General features: G+C 46.0%; 1 pseudogene; it reads left to right on the plus strand.

Moving 5' to 3' along the window:
• The first annotated feature begins 13638 nt into the window (after positions 1-13638).
• Positions 13639-13756, plus strand: LOC124556878 (annotated as a pseudogene).
• Positions 13757-14525: the final 769 nt, after the last annotated feature.

The following is a 14525-nucleotide window of genomic DNA, read 5'->3' on the forward strand; positions in this document are numbered from 1 at the left end:
CAGTGATGGTTACACTACCAGAAACAATGATTCTACGGGAGACACCCCAGTGCGTGACGAAACATTCGGCGTTCGATATGTGAAAATAAGTCATGAGCCGCCTACTTCACAGCGTCGAACGGCCAACAAAAGCGGTTCTGTCGAAAATTCTGCGTCCCTACAGTAGGATAAGAAGTTTTTGAGCATTTCATGCAAGCAAAACTGAGAAACTGGTGGTTGATTGGGATGAGAGATACATTACTCAAGTGGCTCTGGGAGTGAGTACTTATCCTCATTTTCTGATGGATAGGCGGTGTCCTTTTTACGCCAGAGTGAACGTTGTACAGGTGGATTTTTATCAAAAGTAATGAGAGATTGCACTGCCTACCATAACGGAATTATACAATTCGCAATTCCTGGGCTTGTGCATGTATGTGCACGTTAAGACACAGTCACTTTTTACTAACAAATTGGTCGTTTTCTCATTTGACATTTGGGCGTAATTCATTTAGTTATTTAGAGATCTCAGACAGGTCCAAAACATACGAAAATGGAAACGGACAATGAGCAGTCCAATCGTTACCCAGAAATCTCATCACTTACGAGCCCGGAACTTTCCTCCAACCACATCTCTCATTCTCCATTTTTCTGTTGACGTCTAATGTCTCATAGATATTGAAATCAACGAAGACGGAGCACTGCCCGAAATTTTCCACTAATGTGGTGATGAATAGGGAATAACTTTTTGAAACAATGTACTCGGCTACTGCCGGAAGCTATTTAAGGAAAGAACAGTAAACAGAAATCACAGCGCCTGGATTGTAACTAGAGCTCTGCTCCTTGCAGTTAAGATCTATCTTTTCAACATTAGATTATGACGCCTGTTATCTTCACACCTGGAATAAAGCGCACCATTGTCATTCAGTTTCAAAGTATCGCTGATGGGGTCCATATATAGAGGACGGACTCAGTTGGAGAAAGCACACGGAAGGAACGGCTCATGGTCCTTGATGGAACCTCATCTTCCTTGAATGACTTGGGAATACCATCCAGAAATTAATTCAGGATGGCAGAACAGAGTTTTGAAGCTCGTCCCTTCAGTGCATTCTCTTCGGTCGCCAAAAGAGGCGTCAAGGGTTTGAATTTCCACATTAAGGCAAAAGACGCGATTTTTCCTTTGAAAAGGACACAGGTAATTTTCTTCCACGCCACTGCCTTACGGACGCTTCTGCTTCGTCTCTTATCAACTCGTCGTTAATGAGACGTTAAACTCTAATACCATTCCTTCCTTCGTATGTATGTCCTTTCCTTGTTACTCTAAATTTAACGCAGTCTCAAAATTAATTTCTTCCAGGACTAATTCTACATCTACATCTAAATCCATAATCCGCAAGCCACCCGACGGTGTGTGGCGGAGGGTACTTTGAGTACCTCTATCGGTTCTCCCTTTTATTCCAGTCTCGTATTATTCGTGGAAAGAGATTGTCGGTATGCCTCTGTGTGGGCTCTAATCTCTCTGATTTTATCCTCATGGTCTCCTCGCGAGATATACGTAGGAGGGAGCAATATACAGCTTGAATCCTCGGTGAAGGTATGTTCTCGAAACTTCAACAAAAGCCCGTACCGAGCTACTGAGCGTCTCTCCTGCAGGGTCTTCCACTGGAGTTTATCATCTCCGTAACGCTTTCGCGATTACTAAATGATCCTGTAACGAAGCACGCTGCTCTCCGTTGGATCTTCTTCCCTGCACCATGCGTCAATTCATTGCAGATCCTCCTGCATTTCAGTACAATTTTCCATTGTTACAACCTCTCGATATACTACAGCATCATCCGCAAAAAGTCTCAGTGAACTTCCGATGTTGTCCACAAGGTCATTTAAGTATATTGTGAATTGCAACGGTCCTACGACACTCCCCTGCGGCACACCTGAAATCACTCTTACTTCGGAAGACTTCTCTCCATTGAGAATGACATGCTGCGTTCTGTTATCTAGGAACTCTTCAATCCAATCACACAATTTCTCTGATAGTCCATATGCTCTTACTTTGTTCATTAAACGACTGTGGGGAACTAAATGCATTCCTGTGTGTGTTAGTAAACCCAGCAAGGACTTTTAAATTCAGCGCACAGTACACAGACTGAGAATCGTGTAAATTATGTGTACTTTGGGGAAACTGACCCGATTTTCCCACGGTGACCGAGAATAGCCACTAAAACATGAGTCCGTCTACGCAGCACTCTTTCACTGCGACAGTTCTCATGATCCTTTTAGCTCAAACATGCGCCACTAGGCCGTCAGCTGCAGGAGTACTCATCGCGCGCTCGCCCCTGACTAGTTTCGTGGCGAGTTATGTCGCCCAGAAATAAACACTTCTTTGTCAATAAAGAAGCACGACTCTAACGCTGCGCGTTTCTGCTGTCAAGAATCCGTCCCTAAAAACACATTTTTCGATACTATTGCTTTTTAAGTTTCAAACGCAAAAACTGCTTCACTAGCGACCGGGCGTCTGTCTAAATTTATGCACGGCCTCGCGGGTCGGTCCGAAGAATTCGTGCGAGCAAGCTGCGCCACCCACAAGAAGCTGCCAGCGCCGATTCCTAGGTCCGCGCGATTAAAATAGCCAGCTAGCGTGCGACAAACGTGAAAGAAATTACATCACTATCAAGAGGAAAGATTACTAAACCATTAATGGCTCAGCAAGTTTTCATTATAAACGCAACATGAACTTCGATTTTCGGAGTGCTCGTCTGTCAGTTTGCTCGAACACTTTGCTGCTGAACTCAGGACGATTCCTGTTTGCAACTAGGTACACGTACACCGTTAGCTTCTCCGGATTAATCGAGGAACTGTAAAATGTCATCCGCAAGTCACTGTGGTTTCATCCAGCCGAGATAGTCATATATTTCAGTCGAGACATTATCATTAACCATGAATGTCAATGGCATCGAGGAAATGGAACCACAGATATCTGGGAAAATATTCGGACCCAATATTCATGATGGTATCACAATGTGCAAAAATTCAGAAAATTCGTATTCCCAGAGACAACTATTTAGTTTCATTGTCTGGTAAAGACGTCTGAAACACTATGGGCAATATGTAACTTACGATTAAGGAAGAATGGTTTTTCAAGTTAGATTATGGAGTTGAAGGCAGCCAAAAGTATTCCAAGAAAGTCGATGTTGACTTACATGCAAAATCATGAACGACACACACACGCGCACACACACACACACACACACACACACACACACACACACACACATACAGAGAGAGGGAGAGAGAGAGAGAGAGATAGAGAGAGAGAGAAGATCGACTATGATAGGTTCACACCCAAATAACTACCAGAGAGAAATCTGAAGCCTAAAAACTCATGGATATTAAAAAGGCGAAAGAGTCATGGCGACAGGATGAACTTTTGGAAGATAAGAAGAACAAGAAAAACTAAAGGTAACTAGTGATTCTATGTGCTCTTTAAAGGGCCAAACGAATTGATAATAATAATAATAATAATAATGGAGGGCGCCGCACAAGACTAAACTCGCAAATGGCAGAATGCGATTGCCAACTTACACCGTCCGTCCGAAAAATTCCGGAACTCATTTTATTTCTAGTGTAAAAGCTATGTCAGTGCAGTAATTAAGTTGGCAGCTCGAACTAACAACTGTAAACAACACAAATGCATTAACCCAACCAGTTACGACAGGCAGTGTTGAGCAGTGGAAGTGCGGTCATAATGTGTCAACGTTGTTGTGTCACAAATCGCAGTGGCACAACATCTCAAAATTCTTTTCCCAAAATGTTCTGAAGTGTGCAAAGTCTGACCCACACACCTTGGCTCCCGAACAGAAACAACGACGTAGACGCCTGCCGCAACTTGAAACGCAAAAGGCGGACAAATCCTTTCCGGAAAAAATTACCACAGATGACGAGACTTGGTGTTACGAATATGAACCTACCGCACTACGACAAAGTGCAGAAATTTACACGAAGGGTCAATGTTTCGACGACATAATCGAAATTAAAGCCAATGTGACGCGCGAGTTCAGCAACATCCCAAAGGAAGACTTTTCTGACAGTATAACATGGTTTATGAACGTTCTGTGCGTTGCACTCAAGTTTGGGGGGGGGGGGGGGGGGGACACTGTATAGAACACCTGCAGAGTTAAAACCACCGTCTTAACTTTTCTCTATTTTTTACTAATCAAGTCTCGATATTTTTGTGACTTGGCTTGCGTTTGTATTCTTTTCTATACTTTAATTTGTCAGGACTGCAGGAAGAAGCAGCTGTCTCCAGAGCTACCACTCTCTAATTATTGCACAATGAAGGGAATCAGTTTTAAATCAAGCGACGGGGACGAGCCAACATGCGAATTAACGGAATTGATGTAAGTTATTAAAATGTTTGCGATGATTACGGGCTCAGAAGTACTTTCTTTCCATTTTTCATTTAAGGGTCCTTCGTGACAATGAAAGGTCTGACAACCTTATAAATAACATCAGTGCACGCTCTCTCTCTCTCTCTCTCTCTCTCTCTGGATAATATTTTTTTCCAAATGATTGACATCAATGCCTGTTTAATATCTTTGGTCGAAAAGGTTAAAAGCTGTTTAGTTTTAGTCATACTCCTTGAACATAAAGGCCTTTAATACAAAAGCCACTGTCACCCCCTTAGTAAAATAAAAAAAAAAATCTGAGCAATTTGCTTGAAATACAAACACAGGTCGCTCAGTCTGTGAGTAACGTTAACCAAGTACTTTTAGTAATATTTAATATCCCGTTGGCAGCGAGCTCATAAGACGTGCACTAGCTAGGAGAACGAGGACTCCACATGACATTAGACCGAGCTTTCAGACATTCACCTGTGTCTATTGTAAGAGTCCACCATGTTATATATAAATAAATAAATAAATCTGTAGCGATTAAGAGAAGGAAGATAATGCACACCACGTTTCAAAAGCTACATTATCCAGTCAAATGTATTCGGACACATACTAGTGGACATTACTAGAAGTTGTGTCCATCTTTCCCTCTTATAACCGGTTTAACTCAGCTGAGGACGCTTTCAGTGATGTGGCTGTATGTCTCACGAACCGAAACCACAGAATATTGTGATGTTAGACGCTGGGGTCTCTAGCGAGGTCAACGTTCTAACTAATCCCAAAGGTGTTCGATTGGGTTAAGGTCGGGACCCTGTGCATGCCAGTCCATTTCAGTATTGTTATTGTCCACAAACGATTGCCCGTCAGATGCTACTTTACGACAAGATGCATTGTCATATTAATATAAACTGCCATCGCTCCGAACTGTTCCTGTATTCTACGCAGTTGTAAAATGTGTTCGTATGCTTCAGCATTTTCTTAAGCACAATAAAACTTTCAACGTTCACAACGAGACTGGTTTATGACCAGAGTGCCATAACACTCACATAACAAACAGATTTGTTGGAGGAAATCCCTCCGAGAATGATATCACTGAAGAAACCCACGATGTTTTGCTGGTGGTTAAACTACAATATGCAGGGCGTTGTGGCAGAGCGGTTCTAGGCGCTTCAGTCCGGAACCACGCGACTGCTGCGGTCGCAGGTTCGAATCCATGCCGCTCGGCTCCAGACTATAGCGCCTAGAACCGCACGGCCACTCCGACCCGCGTATATTGGATCCGTCGTGAGCACCGCAGTCACGCTCTGGTGTTGGCCTTTTCCCTATTTTATGCAGGTACGCGGGATAGGGACTATGACCTGTAAGGAAGTGAATTAGGCCCTGTGAGGGCTTCATTATCTTGTTCTTTAGTCTTTCCCTTGCCGTGGGTAGAAACCTGTGGACTCTACGGCCCGTACTGGACCCATCCCATTCGTCCTGCCAAATGTCAAGCTTTTTTTTTTTCTAATTGCTTTAACACTTGCCAGAGGAGTGCCCATTATATTTTGCACTTTGTCGATGTTCTGTTTATGCAACCAACAGAAGGCTGCATGCTGCCTTATTATCAGGTCTAGTGGACATAGAGCCATGATTATCAACAGTGCATCTGTGGGACTTGTGTTGAATGCCCCAATACGTCTCAACAAAACATTCCTCTCTATTCGCCTGACAGCAGCGGCAGGCCGCACTAGAGCTAACCTGTGGGCCCACACACTGGATGCGTGCCCTACTATTGGAGCCAGTATACTGTTATGGTAGATATTGATTGCCTTTGAAGGCAAATGGAATCTTCTTTGTCCAATTGATATTATTTTGTTGAACAGAGCTAAGGACTTAGTCGTTATTTGCTCGATATGCGGAATGAAACTCCAATTCTCATCTAGATATACCCCTAAGTAACGGGCATATCTCTGTCGCGACACTATCTGGCCATTAATTCTGATTATTGGGTCCCTATTTAACGATGACAAGGACGACACAACACCCAGTCCCTGAGCGGAGATAATCTCCGACCCAGCCGGGAATCGAATCCGGGCCGTTAGGTATGACATTCCGTCGCGCTGACCACTCAGCTACCAGGGGCGGATGGGAAAGCGGTACTAGAATCCTGTGCGTAATGCGGCACCGGGCCGCCGGCGTGCTGCACTTCGAATATTACGCCAACGAAATCTGCGCGGGACGGCAATGGGCCACGTGACTTGCACATACGGCTTAGCATACGCCACGCATCTACCGGAACTCTCCTGTTTATATGCGCAGTGCAGCCGGCACCCGCTCTCATATTGTGTTCATAATTATTGTCAACTACTACTTGTATCAATACCGAGATTGTTTCTACGCTTGTGTCTACATATTCTACTGTTGTTGGCTTGTATACGGAAGAAGAATAAACTTCGGTTGATTACAGCCTTGCCGTTGCTTTGTGCCTTACAGCACGACAGTGAGCATCAGTGCATCTGGTTTCACATGCTCGCCATTTAAACTGTTCTTCTTTATGTTACAATGTCTTTCCCATTTATATTTAAGCACTTTAACGTCACCCCGATTAGGTCCTTTCAAGACTCCATACATATAACAAAATACATGGTGTCGTGAAGTTCGGAGGGTCGGTTGATTGGTTGGTTTGTGGGAGGGGACCAAACAGTGATGCGGCTGGTCCTGGCGGAGGTTCGAGTCCTCCCTCAGGCATGGGTGTGTGTGTTTGTCCTTAGGATAATTTAGGCTAAGTAGTGTGTAAGCTTAAGGACTGATAACCTTAGCAGTTAAGTCCCATAAGATTTCACACACATTTGAACATTTTTGAACCAAACAGTGAACCGGCCGCTATGACCGAGCGGTTCTAGGCGCTTCAGTCCGAAACTGCGCGACTGCTACGGTCGCAGGTTCGAATCCTGCCTCGGGCATGGATGTGTGTGATGTCCTTAGGTTAGTTAGGTTTAAGTAGTTCTAAGTTCTAGGGGGCTGATGACCTCAGAAGTTAAGTCCCATAGTGCTCAGAGCCAAACCATTTTTTTTGTCCAATATACGAACAGGCTGTCTCAGTTGAGAGATAGCTTCTACAAACAAGGAATGTCAGTCAATTATTGACGAATGGCGAATTGTTCAGGAACTTCGCAAAATTGGTAAACAAAATCGCGAGGGAAGCCCAGCGAGCCTACCTTGGGAGAGGGTAAAAGCGCATAAGATCTAATGCGCAAATGTAAATACGTAAATATAATATTTGCTTAAGTCTCTGACTTGTAGTAGCTTGTAGTTGTAGTTAGTTCAATATGGTGGTGGAGGGAATAAAAGAGTGGTATAAATGGAGTGGTTTCTTCTAGTAGTAGCGGCCTGCCTCCACGTGGCTAGGGACGGGGGGATTCCAGAGAGGCTAAGAGGCCGATCATTCATATATAGTATTATTTTGTTAGAAAAAGTACTCGCATTAACAAACCACTTTTGTAAAACTAATAGCAGAGTTTAGTGTTAATACACCCACTCAAAAGTGTTAGAAAGTGGGTTTATGGATGTATCAATAAAGTGAAAAAAAGTGTCGTTATCATTATCATTTCATCCCCATCGACACGCAAGTCGCCGAAGTGGCGTCAACTCGAAAGACTTGCACCGGGCGACCGGTCTACCGGACGGGAGGCCCTAGCCACACGGCATTTCCATTTTACCACTTCCCCAATGTAGAAAGGACGTTCGGCCGACACGGGCACCGTAGCGACTGTTGAAACACCGATGGCCTCTGCAGAAGATGCCGCAGGCGACGACGGCAGCGGCGGAAGGAGATTCCGGGCCGGAACCGGCGAGCAGGAGCGGAAGCGGCACCGCCGTGGACAAGCGCGGCAGCCGCTCCCCCGCGAAGAGAGGACCGCTGACAAGGGCGCTGGTAGCATCTCGATGTCCGGTCTCTCGACGTGATGGAACTGCGCCGGCGGTAAAGGTGTCGGCCGATATATCGGGCACGCCGGTGTTTTAGGACCCGAGGGCGCCCGTCCAGTCGGGGGCGGAATCGCCGGTGGAAGCGAAGTATCGCGGGAAGGCTCGGCAGCAGGCACCGGGAGGGGGGAGGAGGGGGGGGGGGGTTGGAACCTGCAGGAGAGGCAGGAGGCGGCGACATACACAAGGAGGGAGGGTCCGCCCCCGCAGCAGGGAGGCGGCGGTGGCGGACTCGTGGTCCTACCGTGGCGCGAGGACACAGATGGTCGTGGTGGAGCCCATCACTGTGCGCTCTACACAGAGGCGCCGGCTTCGGCAGCTGTGGGCCGGGTTCCCCCGCACCGGCGGGAACTGGCGGGGCGGCACGAACAGATGCAAGAGGGTGCGTGGCTGGCGACCGTAGAACATCTCTGCCCGACTCCGATTCACCACCGACGTAAGCCTATAGGGACTCAAGAAGCGTGCCGAGGCGTCGTACGTGGAGGAGTCCGCGACATACAGGGTGATCAAAAAGTCAGACTACATTTGAAAACTTAATAAACCACGGAATAATGTAGATAGAGAGGTAAAAATTGACACACATGCTTGAGATGATATGGGGTTTTATAAGAACAAAAAAAAGTTCACAAAATGTCCGACAGATGGCGCCGGACAGCAAAACGTCAGTAACTGCTACCGTGAAGGGTGAGAGGTACCCCGATATGTTACAGAATCGCATCATCCCCAGCCTGGCTAATAAACACCTGCTAGAACGTACGATGTTCATGCAGGATGGCGCTCCACCCCATATTGCTAGACGCGTGAAAGATCTCTTGCGGGCGCCGTTTGGTGATGATCGTGTGCTCAGCCACCACTTTCGTCATGCTTGGCCTCCCAGGTCCCCAGACCTCAGTCCGTGCGATTATTGGCTTTGGGGTTACCTGAAGTCGCGAGTGTATCGTGGTCGACCGACATCTCTAGGGATGCTGAAAGACAACATCCGACGTCAATGCCTCACCATAACTCCGGACATGCTTTACAGTGCTGTTCACAATATTATTCCTCGACTACAGCTATTGTTGAGGAATGATGGTGGACATATTGAGCATTTCCTGTAAAGAACATCATCTTTGCTTTGTCTTACTTTGTTATGCTAATTATTGCTATTCTGATCAGATGAAGCACCATCTGTCGGACATTTTTTGAACTTTTGTATTTTTTTGGTTCTAATAAAACCCCATGTCATTCCAAGCATGTGTGTCAATTTGTACCTCTCTATCTACATTATTACGTGATTTATTCAGTATCAAATTTATACTGACTTTTTGATCACCCGGTGCTTCTTCAAAGAACCTTGAAGGTGCGGGCCAGACGTTGTGCCTCGCCGTCAGATTCTGGTTGAAAAGGAAGAACAGTCACGTGGCGAATGCCTTGACGGGCGCAGAAATCGTGGAAGATCTGAGACACAAACTATGGTCTGTTATCAGTAAAAAGCGTGTAAGGCAATTCTTCAGTAGAAATTTTTTTTTGCAGAGGGTTTGAATCAGCCGCGGCTGTTGGCGAAGGACAGCGGATAACGTATGTAAATTTAGCGAAAGCATCGACAACCAACAACCAGTAAGAATTTGTTTACAGTCCTACAATATCAAAACGGATGCGTTGTGACGGACGCTGTGGTGCCGGCGGCGACGCCTGTTGAGTAGCACACAGAGAGCAGGCTGCGACAAAATGCACAGTGCCACCATCACTGTGGGACCAAGACACGTGACGACGGCCAAATAAATGGTACTCGAGACCGTCCAGTGTCACTGATGTTGAAACTAAAGCACATCGCCCTGTAGGAATCGCAATCCTAGGAGACAGCTCATCCAGAGCTAAGAGAACAACACCGTCAAATACCGAAAGCCCATGACAGAGGGAAAAATTATTAAGGAAAAGATCAGAAGCCCTGCCCGGAGGCCTGTCCTGTTAGCCACGCTGAAACCGGATTGGCAGTGACAGCAGCTGCGATTTCGTAATAGAAAACCCTTCCACTGTACGTTGCACCTCAACATCCAAGTGAAAACAAAGGAGTTCATCCAGTTCAAAACTAGGATCCGGCCGCATCCGAAGCCGGGCAGCGCATAGGCGTTGACATGCTGCGTGTAGGCGGAAAATGTATTTCATAGTTGTAGCGAGGTTGAAGAGGTTAACTACACTCACTAATGAGTGCGCCCTAAATGTCCTATGTAGAACTTACTGTGCTGGAATTTATTACATATTATAACACGTGAGATGTATCCACTGTCAAACAATGACATGAGAGATGAATGTACTTGAACTCTTTTTAACCTTATATCCCTTGATGATGGTCTAAGACCGAAACCGGTTCATGCTTAAGGCTTTTCAATAAAACAGCTGACTGTCAAATATGCATTTCATGAATTACTTGATGGCTGGTAAGTCACCGAACAAAAATATTTTAAAAATTTAAGAAGCAGAGAATTATTGCCAGTAGGTATTAAAGCTGCTGAAATTGATCTTCTATAGATATACCTGGCTATTGTCTACTTCATTGTCCTTGGCAAGCTGTCTGAGTCGGAGAATATTTTCTGTTTCAGGGATACATCCTTTTATTACTTGGCAGGGGATATCATAGTTATTGCATTAGCTGTATTTTAAAGGTAAGTGTACCCAACTCCTATTCTACAGTATTTTCTACATAATGCATCTTCTATAAACTTGTTTCTTTCTACTTCCGAACTATTTGAAGCGGAAGTGGCGACATGTCATGTGACCGCAGAAGGCAACGGAAGAATGATATTCTTCACTCGTATGACATCTCTTGGACAGTCCGGTATCTCGCAGGACAGTGGAATACACAATCGACGGATCGGTAGTCAGCGAGTAGTGCGACAGGCAAGATTCGGAATGGCATCTAGTGACGTACCAAATAATGTCCAGGACTGCTTGGTAAATATGATTGTATGGAACATCAGTAGCCTGTCAAAAGCGAATTCGACTGCCGTGATAAGACAGATCATAGCGTAATCTTCGGCTTCTTGAAACCTACGACAGTCCCACAGTCGAGTTGTGTTCAGAGAGCGTTAATCTGTAATGCGCCTGTTGTCTGCGCAATGTACGATGTGACTCAGTACCTACTCTTACTCATCACCGCCTTGTGTGTGTCCCAATGAGCTGTCATTTATATTCTAAGCTCGACATCATGCAAACACACGACGGCCTACACTGCCTGTCAAATCATCTGGAGATCCCAGTGTTTCATGTTAACTTTGTTAATTACAGGCTTGAAATCTGGCTCTGTTCATGAGCTGCGATACCACAAACGGAAATTCCCGCAAACATGAAATAAAAGAGCTTTATCTTGTCTGTATTTAATATTTCAAAACATTTACACTGCTTGACAAAAAAAAAGTAAAGTACCCACAAGCGGAGGAGAAAACGAAACGTAGCTTCACAGGTTGATATTATTCCAGCGATGACAGTAACGAGTCATATTTACAAAGAACTTAGGAATTAGAGCATATTTATCAATATACGACGTTTCATTTTCTCTGGCCTGGATGCATACACTGAATCGTTTAGGGGGGGTGTCATTAATCTGTTGTATACTCTCAAGGCAAGTTGGTCCACAACTGTTGTAACTCCGCCATGATATCCTGGATTCTGGCACAGGAACGGAGCTGACGTCCGAACTGGTTCCATACATGTCCTATCCGGGACAGAGTGGGGATCCTGCTTGCCACGGGATTACCTCATAATCACGCACTTGTTTTTTTGAGACACAGGCCCTGTGTGGACGAGCACTGTCCTGTTGAAAAACGGCATCACGATGCTGTTGCATGAGCGATAACGCACGAGGACGTATCCGTGACGTACCGTTGTGCCGTCAGAGTTCCCTCGAACGCTTCCAACCATGACCCGAAGTCATACCTAACAGCTCCCAAAACCATAACGCATGACGCCAGGGGTAACATTGTTGTGTATCTCTAAAACATTGGAAGAATGGGCCTCTCCCAAGGACGCCGCTATTCTCGTCGATGATGGTCAAATGGGATAGTGCAGAACCACGATTCATCGCTTAACACAATCCGGCGCCATTCGTCGGCTGTTCCTGCTTCCCAGACACGGCTCCATTCCATAAGTGGCCATTTGTGTTGTGTTAACAATAGCCTACGTGCGGGACGGTAATCCTCTAGCCTGGCTGCTGCTAGTCCCCGACCATTCATGCAGGATGACATAGAACGTTGCAGGAAGTCCGTTGCTTGTTCTCGGATGGTAGGAGCAGATGTGAAGCGATTACGATGTGCTTGGTGCACAATACGCCGATCCTCCCTCGTGGTGGTCTGACGTTGTCGAGTGGATCCTTGAGATGAGTATGTCTGCGCTCACGTTCTCATGCAGTCCATCGTCGGACCACTGTAACATCCAAATGCCCCACAAATCTGCATATTGCTCATTCGATTAGCCTACCAAATGCTGACCCACAGCAGAGGCCCCTTTCGCGCAATCTTCACAGTGATCACTCAACATCTGACGCTGTATATACCCTACCAGGCCTGGTAACAACACTAGACACAGCCGGCCGAAGTGGCCGTGCGGTTAAAGGCGCTGCAGTCTGCAACCGCAAGACCGCTACGGTCGCAGGTTCGAATCCTGCCTCGGGCATGGATGTTTATGATGTCCTTAGGTTAGTTAGGCTTAACTAGTTCTAAGTTCTAGGGGACTAATGACCTCAGCAGTTGAGTCCCATAGTGCTCAGAGCCATTTGAACCATTTTTTTTTAACACTAGACACAAAAAACACAAATGCACTCTGGTGGCCGTTCTATCTGTCACAGAGAATGGAAACCTCAAACATTTACTTACCAGCCGGCCGCGGTGGCCGAGCGGTTCTAGGCGCTTCAGTCCGGAACTGCGCGTTTGCTGCGGTCGAAGGTTCGAATCCTGCCTCGGGCATGGATGTGTGTGATGTCCTTAGGTTAGTTAGGTTTAAGTAGTTCTAAGTTCTAGGGGACTGATGACCTCAGATGTCAAGCCCCATAGTGCTCAGAGCCATTTGAACTATTTTACTTACCCCTGGATGGTGTATACATGTATGAAGTTACATTGATATCAGACATTCTCTTAAGGGCCCTTCACTTTTTCTGTCAGGTACTGTGTTGCGTGGCCCCACCCGCCGGAGGTTCGAATCCTCTATCGGGCATGGGTGTGTGTGTTGTTCTGAGCGTAAGTTAGTTTAAGTAGTGCGTAAGTCTAGGGACCGGTGACCTCAGCAGTTTGGTCCCTTAGGAATTCACACACATTTGAACATTTTCATATAGTGTATTTGTGCCAACGGCGTTGCCGCAATGGTAACACCGGTTCCCATCAGATCACCGAAGTTAAGCGCTGTCAGGCTGGGCTAGCACTTGTATGGGTGACCATCCGGTCTGCCGAGCGCTGTTGGCAAGTGGGGTGCACTCAACCCTTGTGAGGCAAACTGAGGAGCTACTTGATTGAGGAGTAGCGGCTCCGGTATCGTAAACTGACATACGGCTGGGAGAGCAGTGTGCTGACCACATGTCCCTCTATATCCGCATCCAGTGACGCCGGTGGGCTGAGGATGACACGGCAGCCGGTCGGTACCGTTGGGCCTTCCAAGGCTTGTTCGGACGGAGTTTAGTTTAGTTTTTTTTGTATAACTGTAGTGACTTACAAATAACAAACCATAAGTGCAAGAAATGTTCCATCATTACTAGGCGGAAAGGCTAGAATTTTAACGTATCGTCGTCGAAGAACTATCTGGCCACCATCCCAGAATTTGTCTCAAAAGATTCTGTAGGACTACAGAAAGCATTAGCCAGAATACAAGGAATGTATTCGAGGTTGCGAATATGAACCACCTTCGGCCGTATATTGGACTGATGACGCTGAAAATTTGTGCCGGACCAGGGGTCAAAACGGGATTTTCCGCTTTACGCGAGCTGTCGACTTCAACGCTTAGGACACTTGAGCACGAATCAAGGCCAGACCCAAACTTGCAAACGTTGTCGTTCATGCGTCACAACTGCACTAGTACGTTACGTATATCCCTCCCGACAAGGACATATTAATTGAGGTTGAGGGCCTAGTATTGGCCAATAAACACGAAATAATAGTGTCTGTGTTATTAAGAAGTACGATGCAGTGTTCCTTCGGATAAGCATGCATGTCAGAAGGCACATTGCACCGTACTTCT

The sequence above is a fragment of the Schistocerca americana genome, chromosome X (assembly GCF_021461395.2).
Source record: "Schistocerca americana isolate TAMUIC-IGC-003095 chromosome X, iqSchAmer2.1, whole genome shotgun sequence".
NCBI lineage: Eukaryota > Metazoa > Arthropoda > Insecta > Orthoptera > Acrididae > Schistocerca > Schistocerca americana.